This window comes from Mustela lutreola, chromosome 3, assembly GCF_030435805.1.
Source record: "Mustela lutreola isolate mMusLut2 chromosome 3, mMusLut2.pri, whole genome shotgun sequence".
NCBI classification, from domain to species: Eukaryota; Metazoa; Chordata; class Mammalia; order Carnivora; family Mustelidae; genus Mustela; species Mustela lutreola.
In genome coordinates this window covers 75,808,145-75,815,055 of record NC_081292.1, presented here as the reverse complement: position 1 = coordinate 75,815,055, position 6,911 = coordinate 75,808,145, and positions in this window count along the sequence as shown.

Here is a 6,911-nt window from a genome sequence, read left to right as displayed (position 1 = left end):
AAAGATATAAGAAGTAGAAGTCTTTATGTCATAAGTTAGGTGTTTATGAGGAGTAAGAGATGAATCAAAATATAAGTTTTTATTAAGTAATATTGAATGGCCAAAGCAACAGAATGTGAAGAAGAAAAAACAAGTGCAACTTCTACTTCCACTTCCAGGAAAATGGAGTAGATGTATTTTTCCCTGTTCTCCCTCTAATAATAACTGAGCCTTGTGGACATTAGAAATAAAATAAGTGTGCTCATATTCTGAAATGTGGAAAGCAGACAGCAGATCAAGTAGGGTCCTCAGGACTGAAGAATTACATGGGGATGAGTCCCTGTATTTGCTTCATGATATTATATATCCCTGACTGAGAACAGAATATGGAACCTAGTATCACCAACAGGCAAACAGAAAAAGCCCTCAGAAAAGCCTGCTCTTTCTAGCCAAAGGAGGAGGAAAGGAGTAGGCTAGCAAGACAGAAAAATTTTAGAGGATAACAAGACCACTTAGCCCAAATCCTTTTACCTCCCCCCACCCCCAAAACAGACTGAGAGTGGAGTATAAACCTCTACCCAGTAGAGGGCACATAGCCTCTCCTTCATCAGTGTGATGTCAGAGAAGGAGCCAAGGGACAAGGAGACCTCCCACTGTGATCTCAGTGAGTCCTCCCCTCTGGGGAACCGGGTCTTCCAACGCCATTGCAGTAATAAGCCCAAAAGACGATCCTTCACCCTTGCACCCCACACACAGTGTCAGTGGGGCTGCCCCTCCTCCTTTCAGCAAGGAGAAATTGGTAGGATACCAAGTGGGGAGCCAGAACTCCCTCTCAGCTCGGCATTAATGTGACTTGCCATCACCAACATAATAGATGCCCAGTGGAGAAACTGGACTTTCACCTGTACTTGGCTCTAATGAGGTAGAGTGGTGTCAGAGGAGGCCTGATAGAACACAAAATCTAGATGAGATCCATAGCCTTATAACATAATATCCAAAATGACCATGTTTCTATTAAAAAACAAGTCCCTTGTTATACCAAGAACCAGGATGATGCCAATCTGAGTAAGACAAGACCATCAATAAACGCCAACAAACAGATGATACAGAATGGCTAAACAAAGTTCTCCAAACAAAAAGGAAATGTCCACAATAGCCAAATGATGGAAAGACCCAGATGTCCATCAACAAACGAGTGAATAAAGAAAATGTGGTATATATGTACAATGCAATAGTACTCAGCTGTCCAAAAAAATGAGATCTTGTCTTTTCCCAATGACGTGGAAGGAAGTAGAGGTATTACGCTAAGCAAAATAAGTCAATCAGAGAAAGACAATTATTGTATGATATTACTCATGTGTGGAATTTAAGAAACAAAACAGGATCATAGGAAAAAGGAGTGAAAAATAAAACAAGACAAAATCAGAAAAGGAGTCAAACCACAAGAGACTCTTAATCGTAGGAAATAAACTGAGGGTTGCTGGAGGGGTGAAGGGTGTGGGATAAGAGGGCAATGAACACTGAGCAGGGCAAGCGATGTAATGAGCACTGAGAATTATATGAGAATGATGAATCATTGAACTCTACCTCTGAAACTAATAATACATTATATGTTAATTAATTGAATTTAAATAAAAAACTCACAAAAAACAAAACCGTGATCTATGACCTTAATGGGAGAATTTATCCCATTAATAATTTTTTTAAAATAGTTGTTTCATATATTTTTTTAAGATTTTATTTATTTATTTGACAGACAGAGATCACAAGTAGGCACAGAAGCAGGCAGAGAGAGAGGAGGAAGCAGGCTCCCCGCTGAGCAGAGAGCCCGACCTGGAGCTCGATCCCAGGACCCTGGGATCATGACCTGAGCCGAAGGCAGAGGCCTTAACCCACTGAGCCACCCAGGCGCCCCCATTAATAATTTTTTATTACTGATTATGTTACAAAATATGAACTTCAAATATGGAAAACAAGAAGCCCCAAAAACAAACAAATAAAAAAAAAGGAAATGATAAAAAAAAAGACTCTTGAAATATTAGGAAGGAACAGAACACAAAAATATAAAAATATGGGTAAATACAAATAGAATCTGCTTCTTATGAGTTTTCTTAATTATGTTTGGTAGTTGAAGCAAAAACTACAACCACAAATATGGTTCTTTATATATTTAGTGGAAATGTTCAAGACAGTTGTAAATGGGTAAAGGAACATAAATGAGGTAAGGTTTCTACACTCCACTTAAATGGGTATAATGCCTTTACCACTAGACCTTAATAAACTATATGCGTTTAACACGGACCTAGAACAACCCCTAAAAAGTCTAAACAAAGAGATACACATAAAAACAATGAAGATAGATCTAACTGGCATTCTAAAAAATGTCCAATTATCCCAAAGAAGGTAGGTAAAAGAAAACAAGCAAACAAAAATCAAAGAGAACAAGCAAAACAAAACAAAACAAACAAAAAAATGGAAGACTTAAGCTTTAACATATCAATAATTAATAACAGTAATTGGTCTGAATGTACCCCTTACAAAAACAGGGATTGCAGAATGGATAAAAATATGACCCAGCTATGTGCTGTCTACAAGAACCTCACTTCAAATATAATGATACGGGTATGTTTGAATTAAAAGGATGAAAAAAGATATATAGTGCAAAAATTTAATCCTCGGTCCTAAATCAGGACTCAACCGGTATCAAAAGATTGGGATCATTCCCTGCATATTTTCAGACCACAATGCTCTAAAGCTAGAACTCAACCACAAAAGGAAGTTTGGAAAGAACCCAAATACATGGAGACTAAACAGTATCCTTCTAAAGAATGAATGGGTCAACCGGGAAATTAAAGAAGAATTGAAAAAAATCATGGAAACAAATGATAATGAAAATACAACGGTTCAAAATCTGTGGGACACAACAAAGGCAGTCCTGAGAGGAAAATATATAGCGGTACAAGCCTTTCTCAAGAAACAAGAAAGGTCTCAGGTACACAACCTAACCCTACACCTAAAGGAGCTGGAGAAAGAACAAGAAAGAAACCCTAAGCCCAGCAGGAGAAGAGAAATCATAAAGATCAGAGCAGAAATCAATGAAATAGAAACCAAAAAAACAATAGAACAAATCAACGAAACTAGGAGCTGGTTCTTTGAAAGAATTAATAAAATTGATAAACCCCTGGCCCGACTTATCAAAAAGAAAAGAGAAAGGACCCAAATAAATAAAATCATGAATGAAAGAGGAGAGATCACAACTAACACCAAAGAAATACAAACTATTATAAGAACATACTATGAGCAACTCTACGGCAATAAATTTGACAATCTGGAAGAAATGGATGCATTCCTAGAAACATATAAACTACCACAACTGAGCCAGGAAGAAATAGAAAGCCTGAACAGACCCATAACCAGTAAGGAGATTGAAACAGTCATTAAAAATCTCCAAACAAACAAAAGCCCAGGGCCAGACGGCTTCCCGGGGGAATTCTACCAAACATTTAAAGAAGAACTAATTCCTATTCTCCTGAAACTGTTCCAAAAAATAGAAATGGAAGGAAAACTTCCAAACTCATTTTATGAGGCCAGCATCACCTTGATCCCAAAACCAGACAAGGATCCCACCAAAAAAGAGAGCTATAGACCGATATCCTTGATGAACACAGATGCGAAAATATTCAACAAAATACTAGCCAATAGGATTCAACAGTACATTAAAAGGATTATTCACCACGACCAAGTGGGATTTATTCCAGGGCTGCAAGGTTGGTTCAACATCCGCAAATCAGTCAATGTGATACAACACATCAATAAAAGAAAGAACAAGAACCATATGATACTCTCAATAGATGCTGAAAAAGCATTTGACAAAGTACAACATCCCTTCCTGATCAAAACTCTTCAAAGTGTAGGGATAGAGGGCACATACCTCAATATCATCAAAGCCATCTATGAAAAACCCACCGCAAATATCATTCTCAATGGAGAAAAACTGAAAGCTTTTCCGCTAAGGTCAGGAACACGGCAGGGATGTCCATTATCACCACTGCTTTTCAACATCGTACTAGAGGTCCTAGCCTCAGCAATCAGACAACAAAAGGAAATTAAAGGCATCCAAATCAGCAAAGAAGAAGTCAAATTATCACTCTTCGCAGATGATATGATACTATATGTGGAAAACCCAAAAGACTCCACTCCAAAACTGCTAGAACTTATACAGGAATTCAGTAAAGTGTCAGGATATAAAATCAATGCACAGAAATCAGTTGCATTTCTCTACACCAACAGCAAGACAGAAGAAAGAGATATTAAGGAGTCAATCCCATTTACAATTGCATCCAAAACCATAAGATACCTAGGAATAAACCTAACCAAAGAGACACAGAATCTATACTCAGAAAACTATAAAGTACTCAGGAAAGAAATTGAGGAAGACACCAAGAAATGGAAAAATGTTCCATGCTCCTGGATTGGAAGAATAAATATTGTGAAAATGTCTATGCTACCTAAAGCAATCTACACATTTAATGCAATTCCTATCAAAGTACCATCCATCTTTTTCAAAGAAATGGAACAAATAATGCTAAAATTTATATGGAACCAGAAAAGACCTCGAATAGCCAAAGGGATATTGAAAAAGAAAGCCAACGTTGGTGGCATCACAATTCCGGACTTCAGGCTCTATTACAAAGCTGTCATCATCAAGACAGCATGGTACTGGCACAAAAACAGACACATAGATCAATGGAACAGAATAGAGAGCCCAGAAATAGACCCTCAAATCTATGGTCAACTAATCTTCGACAAAGCAGGAAAGAATGTCCAATGGAAAAAAGACAGCCTCTTCAATAAATGGTGCTGGGAAAATTGGACAGCCACATGCAGAAAAATGAAATTGGACCATTCCCTTACACCACACACAAAAATAGACTCAAAATGGATGAAGGACCTCAATGTACGAAAGGAATCCATCAAAATCCTTGAGGAGAACACGGGCAGCAACCTCTTCGACCTCTGCCGCAGCAACATCTTCCTAGGAACAACGCAAAAGGCAAGGGAAGCAAGGGAAAAAATGAACTACTGGGATTTCATCAAGATCAAAAGCTTTTGCACAGCAAAGGAAACAGTTAACAAAATCAAAAGACAACTGACAGAATGGGAGAAGATATTTGCAAACGACATATCAGATAAAGGACTAGTGTCCAGAATCTATAAAGAACTTAGCAAACTCAACACCCAAAGAACAAATAATCCAATCAAGAAATGGGCAGAGGACATGAACAGACATTTCTGCAAAGAAGACATCCAGATGGCGAACAGACACATGAAAAAGTGCTCCATATCACTCGGCATCAGGGAAATACAAATCAAAACCACAATGAGATATCACCTCACACCAGTCAGAATGGCTAAAATCAACAAGTCAGGAAATGACAGATGCTGGCGAGGATGCGGAGAAAGGGGAACCCTCCTACACTGTTGGTGGGAATGCAAGCTGGTGCAGCCACTCTGGAAAACAGCATGGAGGGTCCTCAAAATGTTGAAAATAGAACTGCCCTATGACCCAGCAATTGCACTATTGGGTATTTACCCTAAAGATACAAATGTAGTGATCCAAAGGGGCACATGCACCCGAATGTTTATAGCAGCAATGTCCACAATAGCCAAACTATGGAAAGAACCTAGATGCCCATCAACAGATGAATGGATCAAGAAGATGTGGTATATATACACAATGGAATACTATGCAGCCATCAAAAGAAATGAAATCTTGCCATTTGCAACAACATGGATGGAACTAGAGCGTATCATGCTTAGCGAAATAAGTCAAGCAGAGAAAGACAACTATCATATGATCTCCCTGATATGAGGAAGTGGTGATACAACATGGAGGCTTAAGTGGGTAGAAGAAGAATAAATGAAACAAGATGGGATTGGGAGGGAGACAAACCATAAGTGACTCTTAATCTCACAAAACAAACTGAGGGTTGCCGGGGGGGAGGGGGTTTGGGAGAAGGGTGTGGGATTATGGACATTGGGGAGGGTATGTGCTTTGGTGAGTGCTGTGAAGTGTGTAAACCTGGTGATTCACAGACCTGTACCCCTGGGGATAAAAATATATGTTTATAAAAAATAAAAAATTAAAAAAAAAAAAAAAAGAAAGCAGGAGTAGTCATACAAACATCAGCTAAAACAGACTTCTGAGCAATACCCAGGACAGAAAGGGACATGACATGATAAAACAATCCATCCACCAGAAGGATAAGGATGATTGTAATGTGCAGAACTAAAAACAGAGCTGCAACTTACATGAAGAAAAATCTCATAGAACTGAAAAGAGAAACAATCTACAATTATAGTTGGAGATCTCAACATCCCTCTCTCAACAACTGGCAAACAACCAGACAGAAAATCACCAAGGATATGGAAGAACTTAGCAATACCATCAAAGAACAAGATCTAATAAACGTTTATACAATGCTCTACCTAACAACAGCGGAACACACATTCTTTTCAAGGGTGCAGGGACCACATACCAGGATAATCTATACCCTGGGCCATAAAGCAAACCTCGGCAAGTTTAAAAAGCACTGAAGCCATACAGAGTGTGTTCTCTGTCAACACTGAAATCAAATTAGAAATTAATAATGGAAATATAAGACACACATCTCCAAACACTTGGAAACCAAACAATACACCTCTAAATGTCCATGGGTCAAAGAAAGTGTATCAGAAAAAAATAAACCAAGAAACAAACATGCACACAGACATTGAAATAAATAAAATGAAAATAGAACATTTAAAACTTGTGGGATGCAACTAAAGCATTATTAAGGAAAATTTATAACACTAAATGCTTATGTTAGGAAAGAGAAAAAGTCTCACATCAATAATATAAGCTCTCACCTCCAAGAAACCAGAAAAGAGGA